This window comes from Stenella coeruleoalba (assembly GCF_951394435.1).
Source record: "Stenella coeruleoalba genome assembly, chromosome: 1".
Classification (NCBI taxonomy): Eukaryota; Metazoa; Chordata; class Mammalia; order Artiodactyla; family Delphinidae; genus Stenella; species Stenella coeruleoalba.
In genome coordinates, this window is record NC_137169.1 from 149394443 (window position 1) to 149416163 (window position 21721).

Genomic DNA, 21721 nt, shown 5'->3' on the forward strand with positions numbered 1-21721 from the left:
ATTTGTGACCCAAGATATGATCTATCCTGAAGAATGTTCCATGAGCACTGGAGAAGAAAATGTATTCTGTTATTTTTGGATGGAATGTCCTATAAATATCCTTTTTGACCCACCTCCTAAAGAAATGGAAATAAAAACAAAAATAAACAAATGAGACCTAATGAAACTTAAAGGTTTTGCACAGCAAAGGAAACCATAAACATGATGAAAAGACAATGCTCAGAATGGGAGAAAATATTTGCAAATGAAGCAATGGACAAAGGATTAATCTCCAAAATATACAAGCAGCTCATGCAGCTCAATATCAAAAAAACAAACAACCCAATCCAAAAATGGGCAGAAGACCTATACAGACATTTCTCCAAAGAAGATATACAGATTGCCAACAAACACATGAAAGAATGTGCAACATCATTAATCATTAGAGAAATGCAAATCAAAACTACAATGAGGTATCACCTCACACCAGTCAGAATGGCCACCATCAAAAAATCTACAAACAATAGAAGCTGGAGAGGGTGTGGAGAAAAGGGAACCCTCTTGCACTGTTGGTGGGAATGTAAACTGATACAGCCATTATGGAGAACAGTATGGAGTTTCCACCATATGACCCAGCAATCCCACTACTGGGCATATACCCTGAGAAAACCATAATTCAAGAAGAGTCATGTACCAAAATGTTCATTGCAGCTCTATTTACAATAGCCAGGAGATGGAGAAAACCTAAGTGTCCATCACCGGATGAATGGATAAAGAAGATGTGGTACATGTATACAATGGAATATTACTCAGCCATAAAAAGAAACGAAATTGAGTTATTTGTAGTGAGGTGGATGGACCTAGAGTGTGTCATATAGAGTGAAGTAAGTCAGAAAGAGAAAGACAAACACCGTATGCTAACACATATATATGGAATCTAAGAAAAAAAAATGTCATGAAGAACCTAGGGGTAAGACGGGAATAAAGACACAGACCTACTAGAGAATGGACTTGAGGATATGGGGAGGGGGAAGGGTAAGCTGTGACAAATTGAGAGAGTGGCATGGACATATATACACTACTGAACGTAAAATAGATAGCTCGTGGGAAGCAGCCGCATGGCACAGGGAGATAGCTCGGTGCTTTGTGACCACCTAGAGGGGTGGGATAGGGAGGGTGGGAGGGAAGGAGACACAAGAGGGAAGAGATATGGGAATATATGTATAACTGATTCACTTTGTTATAAAGCAGAAACTAACACACCATTGTAAAGCAATTATACTCCAATAAAGATGTAAAAAAATAAAAAAACAATTAAAGATGGCTTTTAAAAGTTAAAAAAAAAAAAGAGTCATGTACCACAATGTTCATTGCAGCTCTATTTACAATAGCCAGGACATGGAAGCAACCTAAGTGTCCATCGACAGATGAATGGATAAAGAAGATGTGGCACATATATACAATGAAATATTACTCAGCCATAAAAAGAAACGAAATTGAGTTATTTGTAGTGAGGTGGATGGACCTAGAGTCTGTCATACAGAGTGAAGTAAGTCAGAAAGAGAAAAACAAATACTGTATGCTAACACACATACATGGAATCTAAAAAAAAAAAAAAAGGTCATGAAGAACCTAGGGGCAGGACGGGAATAAAGACGCCGACCCACTAGAGAATGAACTTGAGGACACGGGGTGGGGGAAGGGTAAACTGGGACAAAGTGAGAGAGTGGCATGGACGTATATACACTACCAAATGTAAAACTGATAGCTAGTGGGAAGCAGCCGCATAGCACAGGGAGATTAGCTCACTGCTTTATGACCACCTAGAGGGGTGGGATAGTGAGGGTGGGAGGGAGGGAGATGCAAGAGGGAGGGGATATGGGGATATATGTGTAGCTGATTCACTTTGTTATAAAGCAGAAACTAACACACCATTGTAAAGCAATTATACTCCAATAAAGATGTTAAAAAAAAATAAAACCAAAAGGCTCTTCCAGTGGAAATTTTTAAAATCTATATTAAATAATTCTCAGGTAAGAGAGGAAATACAAACCAAAATTGCAGAATTTCTAAAACAGAATGTTAATAAAACACTACATATCAGTCTATAAAATACCATTAAAGCCGTCATGAGTGGAAAATTCATAGCCTAAATATTTATATCAATAAAAACAAATGCATTAAATTCCCAATTCCAACAACAAAGTAACTGAAAGAAAGCAGAAGGAAAGAAATAATAAGATTAAAAACAGAAAACAATGAGGTAGCAAATAGAAAACACTAGAACCAATAAAAAAAAATACAGCAAGCAGCTGGTTCTTTGAAAAACAGAAAAAGAAACTTTTCCCTGTAGTAGATCTAATGGCAATGGACAGAGTGAATTAGTTCCCATGGTGGAGACATAACTCCAAACAGTCTAAATCTAGCAAGAAATTACTTAGAAGTTCACTCTCTATCTTACAAATTCATCCAAATTTCATATTGTGTTCCATAATGCATCTCTTTGTGTTTAACAGTTAAAAAGTTGGTCTCCCCCAACCTCCAAGATTGCAAGGAAAACTAATGCCCCCAAGAAGATGTACCATATACCCAACAGCTTCTCAGAGACTCTGGCACATCAGTCTCTATGCCCGGGTGTTCAGGTACCTCAGTCTGAGAAGATCCCTTCAGTATTCACACTCTTTCATTCTAAATCCTACCACAGAATACACCTACACAGAGGTATAACACCACTGGTCTCCTCGTTTTCTCAAAAGATTGTCACAATGAAGTGAATTTTTTTTAAACTTTTTTTTAATAGATTTATTTATTTTACGTATTTATTTTTGGCTGCGTTGGGTCCTTGTTGCTGCACGTGGGCTTTCTCTAGTTGCGGCGAGCGGGGGTAACTCTTCGTTGTGGTGCGCGGGCTTCTCATTGCGGTGGCTTCTCTCGTTGTGGAGCACAGGCTCTAGGCATGCGGGCATCAGTAGTTGTGGCGCACGGGCTTAGTTGCTCCGCGGCATGTGGGCTCTTCCCGGACCAGGGCTCGAACCGATGTCCCCTCCATTGGCAGGCGGATTCTCAAGCACTGCACCACCAGGGAAGCCCCATGAAGTGAATTTTTTTTTAAACCAAAGCACGGAAATCAAATAGTAGCAGAGATGGAACAATAATTCACCAGCCATTATTGTTCTCAGAGCCGCTGGACCCACTGGAGAGCGCCGTAAACTTTATTGAAAGGACCACACAGAAAAGGATTAGATTATTTTCTTATATAGTTAACAAGACTCCTTTCTCCCTGTAGCATTAAAAGAGACTGAAGGTGACTCATTTCCTCTTTTCAGAACACCTGGAGCAACAGTGAAAATCCTTTCAGAGAAGCACGGTGCTATTCCTCCCAGTCTTCACGTTCAAATTCTAATCCCAGGCAACTAACATGGGTAGCAAGCAAGCTCCTTTAGCCCTGTAAACTCAGTGATTTGGGAGGAGCCACTCCGTTGCTTCCAAGCTAGACAGAGAAAGCAATTTGCGGATGGAAAAACAAAGTCAACGGAGAGGAGTGAGAGAAAATGGCCACCAAAGATACCAACTGGAGGAAACAGTTGATTGCTGGAAGGGGTTCAATGGAAGGAGAGCAAGGAAAGCCACCACATTCTGCCTAGACATACACCAACCACATTTTATATTGCAATGCTGCTGCTGCCCAAGGCAAAATACATGTACAATTCCTATTGATACATTTTTCTCTCCTATCAATAAACGGCACATCCATCATGTATGGACACACCTCACATATATAAGAATGAAGAGTGCTTACACAAGAAAAAGTAGATTCCACGTATGGTAAACCTACTTGCAGTGAATCCATTAGCAGAAAGCACTGACAATAATTGCATAAGATATCAAGTAGACTATAAAAAGATTAAAAAGCGTCTATGGTAGAGGCATATCTTTGAGACAAATTGTCATTTGAAATTTACGTCTTTGTTTTTTGTTGGATAAACCCCTCCCCCAGCAGTAAAGTATCAAGGATATTTCACCTCTCTATTCAACCAAGTGTTTCAAAACAATCTTAAAATTCCATAATTCAGTCTAACATGGGAATGTCATTATAATTTCTGTCTCCTGTTTCGTCAAAAGTAAAGAGCTTGAGGCTAGTCAGGTGTTTAGTGAATGCACTTCCCAGATTGTAGTAAGTTATCTGATAAACAGTACAAAGTGGAAATGTATGTCAGCCATAGAAAGGGCGATAAAAATGGAGCTTTGACGGCACATTGAATCATGGGAGTTAGGTCTGCGATGAAAACACAGCCCCTCCTGCTCCAGCTACAATGGAAGTGATTACTGGACACTTGATAAACAAATGTTACTCAAAGGCAAGTGATCTAAAACCTCCTCCAAAAACAGTTATTGAGAAAATTTCCTCTGTGGTGTATCCAGCTTGTTTTTTGACTCAGGCTTGCAAACTGCCCTCACTGATTTTTAGGAACATCTTGGCTCTTTTCACCCCAATCACTTCCATATGACAACAATCCACGGGGTTGCAGAGCTCAATGAAAGCAAAGTCCTTGATGTGGATGGCATCTGCAGGCTCCAGCATCCTTCTGTTATCGTGATGGACTGTCTGTTGTATTCATTTTGGTTCAAAAATCCACATGATATTATCCTGAACTTGCAGACCCAAAACAGCAACATGAGATCAATCCTCAAGTACAGGTGTGCTAAACTGAACAGTCTCCTCGTTCCAGGCATTGAAGGTTTTTTTACTCTGAGACTATGCATATATTTTGCATTACTTTAAGGATTTAATAGCTGCTGGGTGCTTCTGGCTTTAAAACCCACAAAGCTAGCCAAAACCTAGCAGACCTCACTATCTGGAATCTATAGATGTTCAATAATATATTTTTCAATGTACGGAGAACATGAAGTTATTCAAATCCAAGGCAGCTCTGCGAATGCAAGAGAGGATTCAACACTTTATAGGTTGTGATGTCAATTCTGAATCTGAATGATAGCTATCTGTCTGCACACCAAGCTGAGAAGAGCCCTGGGCTGTTTCTGTAACTGAGAGAACTCCCAGGTCTCCTCCAGGCTTCTAAGCATTGGCCAGCCCTCCAGAAGATCTATACTAATTCCTTCTTTCTGAGATTAGCCCTTATTAAGAGTTATGATCTATCCTCCCAGTACTAAGCATATTCTTATTCACTTAGTAGATACTCAAAACGAAAGATAAGTTGAAGACATCAGGGCTGGAACATTCGCCATGAGGTCCTTGCCCTGATCAGTATCAACTGACCTTGAGGAGAGGAGACCAAAGCACAGCGGCAGCAATGGAATTTACTAGCAATGTACCAGCTCCAGAGGAGCCAGCCTGATCCACCCCACATGCCGTAAGGTGAAGGGGCCAATAAAACAGAGCTGAGAGTTGCAACTGCAGAGCATATTACCATCCAATCAATCAATCAGATTATATCCTAGAATCTGTTAGCGTTCACGGTACACATATCTTTATGAAAGGGACCAGAGGTGTAGTCAGAAACTGTACCCCCAAATATGAAAGAAAATGAAATTTACTTCCCAAATAATGGAATTTCCTTTTCTCCTCCAGAACCCAGTCAATGTCTGTGGGAAGTCCCTAGTGATAGCAGTAATGATCTGTCTTTGCGTAAAATGGCAGGGGGTAGAGTTCCACGTGGATGTTTTGTAAACTGGAAGACAGCAGGATTCGCAGTTGTATCAGATACCACCCCCATGAGATAAACCATTCACATAAGAGTTAACTGCTTTATAATAGGCTTTTTGGTTATTCTTTAAATTACTCTTAGTCACTTTTTGTGTTCCTCTAATTAAACTCTAGAACCTCCAGACATACCAAAAGGAGGTGGCCTTGGGGGATAAAAATCCACCTCGGAGGCAAGAGGCTGGGATCCCAGGCCTGATTCTTTTCTGAGCCTGCTCTAGGCCTAGTTGCCCACATGGCCACTCTGTTTCCAGGGCTGCAGATGTCTGGGACTAAATCACAGCTCCTTATACTTTTCTTAACTAGCACTATAAAATTTAGCTGGGCTCCTTCTATAGAAGCAAACAAACCCAGTGTTTATCTTATTGTTTTTTTTCTGAGAAAAGGGAATGTCATGAGGGCCAACGAAATTGTAGTAGTCAGTATTGCTCAAATTAGCTCAGTCCCTGGCACTCGTGTCAAGAGTAAGTTTGCATGTTCATAGCAACACTATTTATAATAGCCAAGACATGGAAACAACCTAAATGTCCATCGACAGACAAATGGATAAAGAAGATGTAGTTTGTATATATGATGGAATATTACTCAGCCATAAACAAAAGAATGAAATAATGCCATTTCCCGCGATATGGATAGACCTAGAGATTATCATATTAAGGGAAGTAAGTCAGAAAGAGAAAGACAAATACCATGTGTATCACTTATATGTGGAATCTAAAATATGATACAAATGAACTTATTTACAAGACAGAAACAGACTCATAGACATAGAAAACAAATTTATGGTTACCAAAGGAGAAAAGAGGCGGAGAAGGGATAAATTAGGAGTTTGGTGTTAGAAGATACAAACCACTATGTATAAAATAGATAACAACAACAAGGTCCTACTGTATAGCACAAGGAACTATATTCAGTATCCTATAATAAATCATAACGGAAAAGAATATGAAAAAGAATATACGTATAAAACTGAATCACTTTACCGTACACCAGAAACTAACACAACATTGTAAATCAACAATACTTCAATTTTAAAAAGTTTTTTTAAAGACTAATTTTGCAAGAAATAAGGGAGGAGGCCTACTGAAATCGTAATGCTGGGTGGGGGCCCTGTGCCTGGAGGAATGGGGTCCTGGGAGGAGTGGGGTGGTGGCAGCAGTGCCAGGTGTCCACAGCAGTCCTGCAGCAGAGGCTATAATCATGGTCACCAGGGAGAATGCAAGGTATACTCTGGGACCAGCAGGGCTGTGCTTCCAAAGAGCCTTCCGGATGGACCCTTAAGTATAAACTAGTTTCATGACCTTTCTTCCTTCTTATTATGGAAAATTTCAAACATATACACAAATAGAACAGTCTGTGTTGCAACCCAGTTTCAACAATTATCAACTCATTGCCAATCTTACTCCATGTATACCCCCCTCCCCCCAACACTTCTCTCTTCTTCTACATTACTGTAACATTTCATCTGTAAATATTTCAGTATATGTCTCTAAAGAATAGGTACACTTAAAAAATTGTAATTCCATTATCATCATAAAACATTTTCATTCATTACCTGTTTCAGTGCTCACCCATGCCCCTTTGATGGTTCTCCCCACGCTGGGGTTGCCAGGAAGACTAGGCTTACATAATAAGAGAAGCATGGTTCCACTGCAGTCCCTGATTACCACGCTTGGATTTCACCCTCTGTGCCCTCAAACAGCCCAAAAAGGAGGAAGATCCATTCGTGTCTCTGCTCAGTCACAGCTTTAAAACCATAATGTACTTGGCGTCTAGAGTCCTCGATGCCGACGTTTGTGACAGATACCAAGAGAGCTAAGGACAGAACCAGATTCTGCTATAAACTACATCAGGATTTGGTGTTCCTGTTCAGCTGGAACACATGTGGGGAACCCCCATACCCCAAAACAAAGAGTTGACATTTCTTTTAAATGGAAGAAATCTGTTTTCATTTAAAATATCATTGCTACGGGTTCACATACTATATAATTTTTTTTCACATGCAGCTATTGGTTTTGAAGAAAGACACACATGGGTCTGGAATCTGCAGCACTTCAAGTCACAGCATGGTTTCAGATGGGGAGGCTCTCTGTCTTGGGCACCCCCGACTTTTTATTTTCCCTTTGCATTTTCCCACCTCGTAAGAGAACACGGAAGTCTACTTAGGAACAACTTCCCTTCACTCCCAAGAGATCTGCCTTGTCCACATGAATTATATCATCCAACATGAAATAACCCAACGTTCTGTTCCGCGCTGACACGGGTTGAAAGTGGCTCACTGATAAACGCAGTGATAGAAAAAACACCGTTCCCAGAATTTAGGTAAATCGACACTCTTTCTTGTGGAGATAGAGCTGAGGGTGTTGCTTGAAAACACCGGGGGTCCCTGATTCATCTCCCTGCTGCCTCCCTATCTCATCAGTGTCCTCTTCTGCCAGCTGGGTGTGACAAAGGGCAGGTGCAGGCGACAAGGCTGGTGCAGAGCCCAGGGCCCCTCAGCGCTCTTGCAGCATTTTGTGTGCTGCCCTTCAGTGCACTTCTGCTCCTAACAGTCAGCACCTGCTGCTCTTTTCCAAAGGCCTATCCTTGGGCTGCTGGAGCCTGGGCTGCCTGCTTGAGTGGAGAGCTGGCCAGATGTCTCTGGGATTTCCTGCTCTTCTGCAACTCTAATAGGCGGCCAGGGAGTATTACGGCCCCAGCTCTGCTGCCCAGCTCAGGACAGCTCTGAGGTGTAGTTCCCCGGCAGAACCAGGCTGATGCTGAAAGCCAACCTCTGCCAGAGGGAGGGCGCGAAGATGTACCTTTCTTTGGCTTCCCCTTTCTCTTCCCTTCCCGGCCTCTCTCACCCCCTTACAGGTTCCCCGGGGACCACGTTCTTCATAAATCACTTGCACAGGGCTCCTTACCTCACGACCTGCTCCTGGGAAACCTGATCTCAAACAGCAGGTCACTTAGTACTCCCATGGTTTACTTTGAGTATTCTGGAAAGTGTCACCCCTTCTCAGCACACACGTGCCCGAGCACCAGGTAGGAGAAGCAAGTGCAGAGCTATTTCACACGTACCCAGAGCACACAGAGCAAGCAATTCCTCTCTTCTTTCATCTTTGCAGCAATGTGGCACAGAGCAAAGGCCACCAGATATGGACATCTCGGACTGTCACCTGCAGCACTGTGACCTGGGTACGCTTCCTCAAAGACTCCAGGGCTCTGGTTTCCATGGTATTCTTTTTTTTTTTTTTTTTTTTTTTGCAGTATGCGGGCCTCTCACTACTGTGGCCTCTCCCGTTGCGGACGCGCAGGCTCAGCGGCCATGGCTCACGGGCCCAGCCGCCCCATGGCATGTGGGATCTTCCCGGACCGGGGCACGAACCCGCGTCCCCTGCATCAGCAGGCGGACTCTCAACCACTGCGCCACCAGGGAAGCCCCATGGTATTCTCTTTTAAATGATGATAATCCCTACCTCACAGTTGTGAGGATTACATGTGATAACTTGGAACACAGCAGATGCTCAGACCCCCCCGCTGAGCCTGCATTTACATGCCGACGGTGCCCGTTAGATCAGAAGTGACCCAAAACCCGTCAAAGGAGCAAGATGCCTCTGCAGTCCAGCTCTTCCCCAGCAGCTGCCTGCCTGTGCCTGTGGATCTTTGCATTTCCAGGGATAGGAACCAGATGCTATCATAACTGCATGAAAAAAATGGTCCCTCACCAAGAAAAAAGGCCCTTGACGGACGTTACCGAGGCTTTATGAGCCATGAAGTGCAACAGCTGGATAGTTCCAGGGAACGTTTCCACCCAACGACTGTTAACCAGCAGGAGATGTTTTATTATCTTTTCCCCTCTGTTTAATGTGTTGTTCACCTTCTGCCGGGATTGTTAGCCTTGATTATCAATCTCCACATAAAAATATAGGGATGACCTATTCTTGCTCCTCTCCTGGGGTCTCCCCATGTGGCTCATTACTGTCAGAATCACATGCTGGCTAGCCAGGTGGACTGGAACCCCTGCTCCCAGGAGCCAACAGATAAATGGGGGGAGGGCAAGAAGCCGGAGAATCACCGATGGTCACGAGCACCAGAAAATTATAGGATTACAGCAAACAAGAAGCCAGCAACAGAGAAAGACTCTTGTTCAGCTGTGGCTGAGGTGCAGACATCTCGAAAAAAGTCAATGTGTTTTCTAAAGTATACAGTCCCGTTTCTTTTACAAAGGAAACCTGGCGGCTGTGTCCTCTGGGAGCCATCAGGCTTCCTCCGTCTTCACTTTCAAATGTGCATCCCCGCGTTTCCCAAGGCCAGCTCCTCGCCGGTGAGGAACCGGATAGCAGCACCTCCGTGCTCTGCGCCCTCTTCATTAGGGCGGCAGATACCAGCAGTATTGCTCTGCAGGATCCAAGCAAGCAGATGGCTGGAGTTCACAGTCCTAAAGCAGTACTTTGCAATTCCACACGAAGCCGAGGAGAGAACGCCAGGCCATCACCTGTCCTCTTTCTGACTGACTGCGCTGATTTGGATTTCTATTCCTTCCTTTTGGGCATGAAACACTCCAGGTGCAGAGGGGAACTGCCTAGCATCTGCTCTGCTGATGTTCACATCCGAAACATCAGATGCCGGAAGTCACTCTACAGCAGCCTGCCCCTGAGTCCGCGGCCAAAGGAGAGGGTCCATGACGTGTGCCCAACCTAGACGTGCCGAAGGGGCTTTGAAATCCTGGCCTGCTTTCAGCCAACTTTATGCATTTATATCAGCTGATTTGTTTGATAAAAATGTTCAGGATAACGCAGCCACTTTTTAAAATGCTGTAGAAACAGATTAGAACAGCCATGATACTGGATCGGAGTCCTGAGGCACTGAGCTGAGAATTCCATCTCCCCCTGCATGAGAGAGGCATCTGAAGTTGGGGATTTGCTCTCTACCCGACAACTCTGGCTAACAGCTTCCCATCAGCCTACCATCTGTGAAGGAATCTGGACCTGCAGATTTATCGTCTCAGTCAGAACCGTGTCTTAGGATGTGGAGCAGAGCTTGCTTTATTTTTCCCTAATGCTGCTTCTTCTCAATCTTAAGAGCTAACTCAAGATTAAGTGAATAATCTATACACATGTGACATGAGCTACTCAGATTCCCTCCCACACCATGTCTTCCAGACTGAGGAGTTATTCCAACTGCCTATTCTCAAAAGGGAAGTTCCTCCTCCCCCGCGATGGTTTTTGCTTCCCTCTTGTGTTTTAAGGTATACTTATCAAAACTTCATAAGAACTTCTGGGTTCAAACAAATTTCTATTTATTTTTATTTTTATTTTTTGCGGTACACGGGCCTCTCACTGTTGTGGCCTCTCCCGCTGCGGAGCACAGGCTCCGGACGCGCAGGCTCAGCGGCCATGGCTCACAGGCCCAGCCGCTCCGCGGCATGTGGGATCCTCCCGGACCGGGGCACGAACCCGTGTCCCCTGGATCGGCAGGCGGACTCTCAACCACTGCGCCACCAGGGAAGCCCCTATCCCAACTCTTCATTTACTCTCTAAGGTAATTCTCTCTCCATCTCAAAACACTGTCTCTAATCCCAAGAAAACTCTATTATTTAGCTTTAGTGAGGTATAATTTATATATAATAAACTGTACACATTTAGAATTTGGTGAGATTTGTCATATGTATACACCTGGGAAACCATCGCGAGATAACGGACACATCCATTACCCCTGAAAGCGTCCTCCTGCACATTTGTTATCTGTCCCTCCCCACCCCCATTCCTAGTCAACCACTGATAATGCTTTCCGTCATTATAGATTAGTTCGTATTGTCTATAATCGGATAGAAATGAAATCATACTGTACGTTGTCTTCTGTTTTTGGTGGGGGAGTCTGGCTTCTTTCACTCACTATAATTACTTTGAGATTCATCCATGTTGGTACATATATGAATAGTTTGAGTAGTCTGAGTAGTATTTCATTATATGAATATGCCACATTTTGTTTATCCATTGGACACTTGGGTTGTTTCCAGTTTTTGGTTATTATGAATAATATTGCTGTGAACTTTCATGGACAAGTCTTTGTGTGAGCATATGCCCTAACTTCTCTTCAGTAAAAATAACTAAGAGTGAAGGACTGGGGGAAGGGTAGTGTAAAATCATTTCTACTGCTTCCAGTATGACGTATTTTTAAAGGCTGCCTGAAAATCTAAATAAAGTATAGCCTCTCTTTTTCCTTTATTTATGCCTTTTTCTCAAAAAAAGTAAACATGGTTCTCAAAGAACAAAATTAAGAAGTTAAAGTATATGGGGCGGGCTTCCCTGGTGGCGCAGTGGTTGAGAGTTCGCCTGCCGATGCAGGGGACACGGGTTCGTGCCCCGGTCCGGGAAGATCCCACATGCCGCGGAGCGGCTGGGCCTGTGAGCCATGGCCGCTGAGCCTGCGCGTCCGGAGCCTGTGCTCCGCAGTGGGAGAGGCCACAACAGTGAGAGGCCCGCATAACGCAAAAAAAAAAACAAACAGTATATGGGGCCTCACACAACCTTGTAAATCAGCTATACTTCAATAAAATTAAAACAAAAACAAAAACATATGGGGCCTCGAAGCTGTACCTGTACTTATTTAGGATTTTCTTTCTCCACCAGGGCTACTCAATCTTAGCCTCAGTAAAGTGGCACACACAGCTACACGGCCCAAGTAGCAAGCCATCCCTTAGGGATAGGAGGAAAAATCTTTTCCCCACTCTTGCAAGCGCTATGGTGTGCAGGTGCTAAAACATTTAAGAGGCTAATCAAATTCATTCTAGGGCTTCCCTGGTGGCGCAGTGCTTGAGAGTCCGCCTGCCGATGCAGGGGACATGGGTTCGTGCCCCGGTCCGGGAAGATCCCACATGCCGCAGAGCGGCTAGACCCGTGAGCCACGGCCACTGAGCCTGCGTGTCCGGAGCCTGTGCTCCACAACGGGAGAGGCCACAACAGTGAGAGGCCCGCGTACCGCAAAAAAAAAAAAAAAAAAAAAAAAAAAAAAAAATTCATTCTACCAGTCCTCTTGGGTGTATTATTTGAGTACATGGAAGAATCTATGGCTCAGAACAGAATGGAAAATAAAGAAGACTTTTCTGTGTTTTGTTTCTGATGCCGTTAGACTTGTTTTGAAATGTATGTAAAATAACAAACCAAAACCAAAACCCAAGAAGGAAAGGGAGAGAAAGAAGAGAGAGTAATAAAGGAGGAAGGTTAGAGGAAAAAGATAATTAATGGGACCAAATTCTTAGAGTCTATGCTTCAGGTAAATAATTCCCTTACCCGGAAATATTTTTTAAGCAAAGGTCAAAAGACATGGGTGAGTCATGGCTTGGATATCAGAGCTATGTTGGGAAATCCTGTTTGAGCCATCGCCCCCACGCCTCTTTTGCGAAGGAGGCAACCACAGAATGGACTGTAATGTTGAACTTCCAGGTGTGTAGGGAAGAGACTTGGTGTTTTTTGATTTATGAGCTTCTGTAGCAATGGATGTAAGTTAATTTTTTTTTTCCTGAATGTGTAAAGAAACGCTAGTGATGTCTAAATTTACTGCAGCTTCCCTCCCCCCCACCAACTAAGCAGGATCTAGACTCCACAGATCAGTCTTCCTCACGTGCCTAGCTTTACAGGAAATAAAGAACATGCAGAGTAGTAATCCACCATAGGACTCTGAGGCTGTGATTAGGACCACAGGAGACGCGTAAAGATTAATAATATCTATTTTTATTTTCTCTACCTTTAGTGTGAAAGTGAAAACAAAATGCTCAGCATCTTCAGTGAGAAATGATATGGGACTCTCCAACTGATCCAGATGACACAAGGATTAAACTGCACCTGTCCACAGGTGGGGACCCTGAGGACCAAAGGATAAGGGTGGGAGGTGGGCAGAGGGAGGGAAGGAGGCACACCTGAAGACCAGCGGGCACATATCTGCAGCCCCAGTTCCTGAGACACACTCACCAAATATGTACTGAGCCCCAGCCCCGTTCTAAGAGCTGAGGTTTCAACGATGGAACATGACGGACAAGCGCCTCTTTCTATGCATCTTACATTCTAGAAGGGGAGACAGGAAATGAATGGATAAGACAAGACTTAGGGAGAGTGATACTGGGAGTTCTCCTGTACTGCTCTGTCCTGGACTTCCACGTTGTTTATAACTCTCCAGTAATGGGACTGGCTGCCCCTCTGAACGGGGAGCTCCCTGGTGGCAGTGGCTGCCCTTTTGTCATCCTCGGCATCTGATATAATGTCTGGCATACAGTATGGGCTTACCAAATGCCTGGTGAATGAATGAAGGAATGGATACATGAATGGGTAAGTGAGTGAGGATATACTGCCAATAGCTTATGCTGGGTTTCCCTAGAAGCATCCCTGCATAAGGATGAGAGTGCTAGTAGCTTTCATTGGAGGGTGATTCCAGGAAGCGGTGTAGGGAAGTGGGAAAGCAAGACAGGGAGGGAAGGAAATGACCAGAGGATGCGTTATCAAGCAGATTGCTGACGTAGGCAACTGGGGCTCAGTCCTACTTAGGAAATCAGGGAGACAGAGTAGACCTTGTCTCAGTGTTATCCCAACCAAGGAGGAAGGGAGCTGGGGCATTTATCCACCAACTCCTGTCAGACTTATTTGCCTGGACCTTGGGAGCTGCAAGGTTTTGTTTAGAGAATGATAAGCAGAAGGGCATGGGGGCGTGGGGGCCAACAGTACCTGCTACAGCCAGCTACACGCATCTGGCGAATTCCTGGGGGGCCTGAAGCCAGTGGTGTGCAGCCAGGGGGCTGCAGAGGCAGCAGCAGAAGGGAGGTTTTGCAGCCATCCTGACAGGCCTGGTCAGACTTGACGACACACGGCTTGGTAATCCTTGGCTCTCCCTCTCTACCTCTCTCAGTTTTTTGTTTGTTTGTTTTTGTTTTTTAAAAGAGAATGAACCACACATAAAGTCTAGACAATTTTTAAAAATTAATTTATTTATTTTTGGCCGCTTGGGTCTTCATTGCTGCACGCAGGCGTTCTCTAGTTGCAATGAGTAGGGGGTTACTCTTTTTTTTTTTTAACTACGCAATGTTTTTATTCAACTATAAGCAAACAGCAGAATTAACACAACATTCAGCAACTCCAGACCGGCTTTTCTTACACCGAAGAGTGATCAATTTAACAGGCACAGACTTTCGGATGGCTGATGACCTCTCACTCAGCCCTGCAGCTCACCTAGATGGCCAAGCTTTAACAGCAACTCTCTCCCTATTGCTTTTTTCAGTATTGCTCTTTAAAGGGGCCAGAGCAGGACACTGACACCCAATAACCAGCCTGAGATGTATCACATGGGGGGCTAGCGGACCTGCCGGCCCCTGGTTGTCTTAGTGAGAGACAGGGCCGTGAAAACACATGCCGTCAGATGCCGTCACAGACAATCCTGGGCTCGGGCTCACAAAGGCAGAGGCAATCAACCTTTTCTTTTTTTTCAACCTCCCTTAAAGATTCTTTGATACTCTGTTCTAATACTGCAGACCTGGTCTTTTTACCAGAATTTTTTTCTTCTTTAACGTCTGGGTTGTTATTCTTATATTAACATTTTGATGACCCCATCCCAGTACCAAAATATCCCTCACCAAAACGGAGTTCAAATTTGATCAAAACGTAAACCCCCTAGAATTAAAGAGGACAGGCAGAAGGAAAAGCCACCCTAAACCTAAACCTGACCGCTCAGGGCTCAGGCAGGGGGAAGGGGAGAAATCTACATGCATCACTAAACTGAAACACTGCTTGGGAACTCTGGGACCGTGTCCATCTCCTGGCTTTCCTCTACTTCCCAGACAGCTGCTCATACAGTTTGGGCACATAGTCATCCCATTCGGCCTGGTAACACGCGCCGGCCACCGGAGCCCCGAGCTCGTACTTTTTGCGGAAATTCGCCCCCTTGAATTTGCCACGCTCCTCTGCAGATCGGTTGCTGAGAATGGGCTCATCTCACTTCAGTGGCCTGTCCTGCTCGTAAACTAGCCAGGCGTAGCGGTGAAGGCCTGTGCCCTTGGGAGGCCCAGAGCCCACATAATCGGAGAGCACCGTGCCACTGCTCCTGGGTGGGTGTCAGCACTTTGCCCAGCTCGTCAAGCTCCGCCCCGCCGTATTTGACCTGCAGCGCGTGCTGTGGCCTCTCGTCCACTTCCTGCAGGCTCAAAGGCCCGGACCACTTGCATCGCGAAGCCGAGAGGGGCGGACAGCGGGGAAAGCCGCGGGAGGACTCACGCAGGGTAGCAGCCCAGACTCCCAGCCGTCTGTAAGCTGTACCGAGGCAACTCAGGCCCCACGGCCGGGGAGCACATGCGCGCGGGGGTTACTCTTCGTTGCGGTGCGCGGGCTCTAGGCGCACGGGCTTCGGTAATTGTGGCGCACGGGCTTAGTTGCTCTGCGGCATGTGGGATCTTCCCGGACCAGGGCTCGAACCTGTGTCCCCCTGCACTGGCGGGCGGATTCCCAACCACTGCGCCACCAGGGAAGTTCACCGCTCTCAGTTTTAACCTGATGCTTGGAACTCCTCAAGGGTGGAAACAAGGTCTTATTTTGATTTTTAAACACTTGTGGGTGGTGAGAGCATATATAGTGATGTAAGACTGTTTAGCTTTTTTTTTAATCACTAGAAAGTGCCCCTAAAATTCTGTTCAGGGGTATTCTGCTTTCCCCCCAAGTGCCACCTTGCCACTTTAGGCAGGTACAATAATAGATGAAGATTTATTTCAGAAAAAGGAATCACGATTATTTTTTGAAGCACCTAAAAGACCGGAAATAAGTTTTGAGTGATGGTTTACATTTTCTCATTTTTTTATTTCAAGTGGCTTCCCTGGTGCTGATCTCTTTACAGACTCCGAGAGAATTTCTCTTCCTTTGTCACTGCCAAGGCCCTTGCTTTCCTTTGCTAGAGTTTAAAAGGACAAACTATGGACTCTTAAGGCTTTGGTTTTGAGGATGCCAAGAAAATGACACAGCCTGTTATGATCTAGGCTCGTGAAATTATATTTCCCGAATTCCAAGGTACTTCATGAACAACAAGCACACCAAATGCCAGGAAAGGCATCTAATTACAGTGATGCTAAAATCATTCTCGCACCAGCTAAATAAAAAGATGATTATTAGAACTAGTGTCCTGCTGGATCTAACTGTGTGGAAATCAATCATGGAAAAGATTCCATTTATTTTTTATCTATCAGAATTATTTTTATCATTAATACCAGTACTTGGAATGATGATAACTCTGAGCTTACATAATCCCACAGTTTCTTTTAAGTATTTCATTCTTGTGAGAAGCAGGACAGACCTAAGTTTTCAAGCATGGTTGATTCATTCTTTCAACATTCATGTACTGAGCTCCTACTTTGTACCAGGCAGTGCTAGATGCAATAAGGGGATTAGACACAGTTCCTGTTCTCTGGAAATCTACATCTTAGTAATCAGACAGAAGGAAAAGAAAAAGTCATTATGTCCACTTCAGAGGCAAGAAAATAAAAATCCCACCTTCAGGGACATCTCTCACTTATGGAAAGCAGACACTTCAGTGAGATCTCTTTATGCTTCAGTTCTACCTATTTCCCACCAAATTATTATAACAGTACTCCCTAAATTCCGCCTTCCTATACCCTCAATGAGGAGTCAGTTTCTTAGTCAATACACAATGCCACAGACACGATCTGTGTTTTCATCTAGGATAGGATTCCTCAGCGCACCGAGCCTCTACCCAATACCACATAAGATAATACATCTTTAGTTTCTGTAATGTCTTCCACATGATTTTATCCCCAAATGCTTTACATACTTCACTAAGACAGCTATAGAATTAAAATAATAAATCAAAGCGCAGGACAGAAAGCAAAGAGGTTTATTCAAGGGAGGAAGAGACAGCTTTTCAATGAGACAGGAGAAAAGATGGAGAGCCCTGCTTCCTTGTGCTAGACCTACAACTCATAAGTCTTTCCTGTGCTTTAACTCTTTCTTCGGTTTCCTGTCCCAGGCAGCACCTCTGGTCCCGTCTCTACACATCCTCCTCTTGAAAAGACAACCGGGTACTTATATTTTAATATGAATCTCAATTTCCCAACAACGCCTTTTTCCATGCTTTGTGACGATGTTATCTCCCCTAAACATCCTAGATTTAAGAGAATAATTTAATTCCTAAGCAGGTAGTTTGAATTTAGTGGGAAAAAAATGTAAGCTTCTCAAAAGAAATTCAGTGGAAGACAACCTGGATGCTTAGCTGCCCATCTCCCTTTGAGTCTGAGATTCAACAGATATTCATAAGACAACAGGTATTGGGTGGGAAGAGGGATGCAGAGCCAGAATAGCTGTAATATTAAGTAGGGAGGTCAGGGAAGGCCTTGCCATTAAGTGGCATTTGAGCAAAGATCTGAAGGAAGGAAGGGTCGAGCCAAGCAGATACCTGGAGAAAGAGCAGAGGAAACAGAAAGAGCAAAGTCTGTGAGGAAGGAATGGTCTTGGCGCTTTCTGAGGAAAAGCAAGGAGGTCAGTGTGCCTGGGTCAGAGCAAACAAGAGGAAGAGTGATAGAGGAGCGTGTAGGGCAGATTGTAGAGAGACCCTGGCAAGCCACTGGAAAACCTTTAACTTTTACTCTGAGTGAGACAGGAAGCAATATTTTAGTAACTAACAAAATTAGAGGAACAGAGTAGTTGGTCAAAATGTTTCTCCCTTATGTCTTCAGTGGTGTGCTCTGCTTTCCTCCTCTACTATGGTCTCGCTGATCATCCTTGTGTTGAGACTTCATGAATGCCCACCCATCACAACCCGTTTTGAGTTTGGAGGCAGGAGAGCATAGTAGTGATCTCGGAGAGGCAGCATTGAGAGCGGTGACTTGAAGTGAGATCTTAGTTTCCTGCCCAGGAATTGGACTTGGGTAGCCTGGCTGAAAATGAGGAATCCTAGCCGCTGGTCCACCAGTGGGTAGAGGCTAGAAGCAAAATCCCCCTGGTCCTTGCCCCCATTGAAAAATGCATTTCTCAAGGAGGCAAAAACTGTAAAAACAGGTACAAAGCTCATTATCAGAGACACAGCACAAGGGGGAGAGCACACAGAGAAACAGTTTGTTTACTTAAGACAGAAGCAAGGCAGAGATGCACACCCGGAGAGCAAGGGTGCGGACGTCCTCCCTAATGAGGAGGCAGTAAAGGGGCAGTGAAGTCATCCATATAGGGCAGTTCTTCCGGGTCTTTGTTTACCTTTGGCCAATTATCTGGTTTCTTTTTCCACACCTGATCTGCCTGAGGACCCTCTCTAACATGCATGTGCAGCTTTTTTCCAAGATGGATTCCAGGCCAGAGGCCTAGGGGACGGCCTTGGCATCTCCTATTCTGGGGAGGTGCCCCCTCCTTTTTGACCCCCAAGGAGGCTTTCTGCACATGTGCAGTGTCTCCCTTGCCCCACGGCTGGGGAATATATGACCTCCTGATCCTTTATTCAAAGAAGGCTTAGTCCCTCTCTGTTCCTGCCAGGACTGTTATCTTAAAGCGTCCTCAGGAGACAAAGCTTGGGTATTTACCCTGTTCCTGTTGTTATTTCTAGTTCCAAGTGCAAACAGGAGGCCGATTGTAAATGCCTAACCTGGAGCCCACCTATCTCCCGCCTCAGTAGCTAAGAGCATTTGTTCATCCATTCAACAAACATTTCCTAGGTACTCTTTCAGGCACTAGGGGTTCGGCCAAGAATAAAGAGACAAATATCTCTCCCCTTACGGAGCTTACATTCTGGCTCACGAGCTCTGGAATCGGGTGGCCTGGCCCAAGCACCTACTCATCTCCTTCTAGCGGTCTGACCATGATCGAGTTACCTCACCCATCTGCGCTTCGGTTTCCACATCTAAACAATGGGATGGTAAGAGGGCCAGCTCATGGGGGCTTCTGAAGTTTAAACTCGTGTAAAGAACTCAGAGTAGTGTGTGGCTCATAGGAAACCCTCAATAAATGTAGGCTATTAATTTTAAATGAGTAAGTACTGAAGAAAGGAACAAGTTACAGAGGTATTGCAACAGGGCAGGGGCAGAAGTGCACTCAAGGAAACATTTTATCAAACATATAGTAGATAAAATTGTATCCTTTCTCCATCCATCTTCTCATTCAGGACACAGGTCATTCCATTGTTCTTTTGGGGGGTTTTTTAGCGGTACACGGGCCTCTCACTGTTGTGGCCTCTCCCATTGCAGAGCACAGAATCCGGACGCACAGGCTCAGCGGCCATGGCTCACGGGCCCAGCCGCTCCGCGGCATGTGGGATCCTCCCGGACTGGGGCACGAACCCGTGTCCCCCGCATCGGCAGGCGGACTCTCAACCACTGCGCCACCAGGGAAGCCCTAGTGTTCTTTATGAATCGACTCCGTGCCACCATATCTTCCCTCTTCAGCCCCCAATTCAAATGATGAAGGTATTAACAAAGAGAGTGAATATTTCCCTCTTTTACTTCTATTTTATTTACTGTTGTGATTCATTTTCACTGTCAGTGTCACGGCAGACTTCCAGCTCGCACACTGCAGTCACCACCAAGCTATATGGTCATAGAATTCTTAATGGCTCCTCCTTTTCTTCCTTTTGTTTTCTTTCTTACTGTTTGAGAGTTTTTCTAGGGCTATAAAACTACAAAAAGAAACCCTTCAAAAGATTTACAAGTGTGTAGTCAGCTAACTGGAGCTCCACAGGAGCGGGCAGAGTTTCTCTCTCTGCTGGTCACTGATGTTTTCAATCACCAGTGACAACCTGGTTCTTTCCAGGTAAGGCTTCAAGAGGCAGCTGTGATCTTCGGCCCCCGACGATGGCAGTTTTGCTCTCCGAGGCGTGATGCCTGATCTTTACAATTGCCATGGAGGTCCTAGGTGGTCATTAGGCCGGATTACAAAGCGGCATGTAAACACACCGTAAAGGTACGCACAACACAAGTCGCCCACTCTAAAGGCAATGTTGAGAATTCATTGCATTTCCCACTGAGGGTAGAATTCCATCCTTTTCATAGCAAATGCCATCTTAACGTCATCTCTAGGACTTAGATGATGTTTGCAAACAACTATCACATTTTCATTTAATCCTCACTCTAATCCTATGAAGTAGATACGATGATCTCTGTTTAACAGGAGAAACTGAGGCTTCGCGAGGTTTAAGTTACTTGCCTAAAGTCAGAATGTCAGTGGCAGGCTGTGGATGCAGCCACAAGCCACTCCATCCTTCTCTCTGCTTTATCCAGTACTCTTCTTCCCCTCCCCTCACCCCTGCATCAGTAAAAAGGACATTAAAATTGTTCAGTAAGAACCAGGATGCCTAATCCTGAGAATATTTGACAAGAATCACCGGGATCCTTCAGGCTCAGCGGAATTGCTTTGCCTTCAAACATCCACACCAAGCCAAGAACTGGATTTTCAACTGAGGCAAAGCTGTACAAATAAGTCCCAGATGTTGTGAGCTGATTGCCAGCGCCCCAACTGGCCATCCGTCACACGAAGGACTTAAGTTGGAAAATGCGCTCTTACACATTCCCTGCAGCGGGAGATGGGAATGGGGCAGCAAACACTGACCATTTTCTTTAGCAGAGATCACCAATTCAGAATGGCGTGGGCCAAGCCATGAGTGCCATTTCTATTATGTTCTGCACACCCCAAAACAGGGGTTTTGGGGTTGCCGGGGTAGGGTACTGGCTGTTAGGGTCGTATATTTAAAGTGTTTTAGGATTTTTTTTTGAACACAAAGGATCATAGTGTAGACATTGAATTATGGCCACTTTTTCTTCAGTGCTTTCTCTGTCTTTCATAAACAATCAAGGGTTTACTTCTTCATGCAGCAACACCTGAAACTATTTCCTGCGGCCCCTGAAATCTGACAGCACGAAATATACATTTGGCTCCTTTTTAGTATTTTCCTTTCATATTGCAACTGATGTGTGTTCAAGCGAAACTATATTCGTATAGTTACGATTCCTAAACATTCACTGCATCAATATACATGAGCAACAGTCCCTTCTTTTCTGAGAAGTCCATGGAGTCT

The 21721-nt window shown here is 44.7% G+C and overlaps 1 protein-coding gene and 1 pseudogene across 2 annotated transcripts in view; both read right to left on the reverse strand.

Annotated features, from left to right (window-relative positions):
* KIF26B (kinesin family member 26B) overlaps positions 1–21721 on the reverse strand; it is a 498005-nt gene that overhangs the window by 239795 nt on the left and 236489 nt on the right. The window lies entirely within an intron of this gene.
* On the reverse strand, positions 15443–20551 carry LOC307194244 (phosphatidylethanolamine-binding protein 1-like; annotated as a pseudogene). The gene is made up of 2 exons: positions 20437–20551; positions 15443–15978 (listed from the first exon to the last, which is right to left on the reverse strand). The product of its transcript is annotated as a phosphatidylethanolamine-binding protein 1-like (transcript).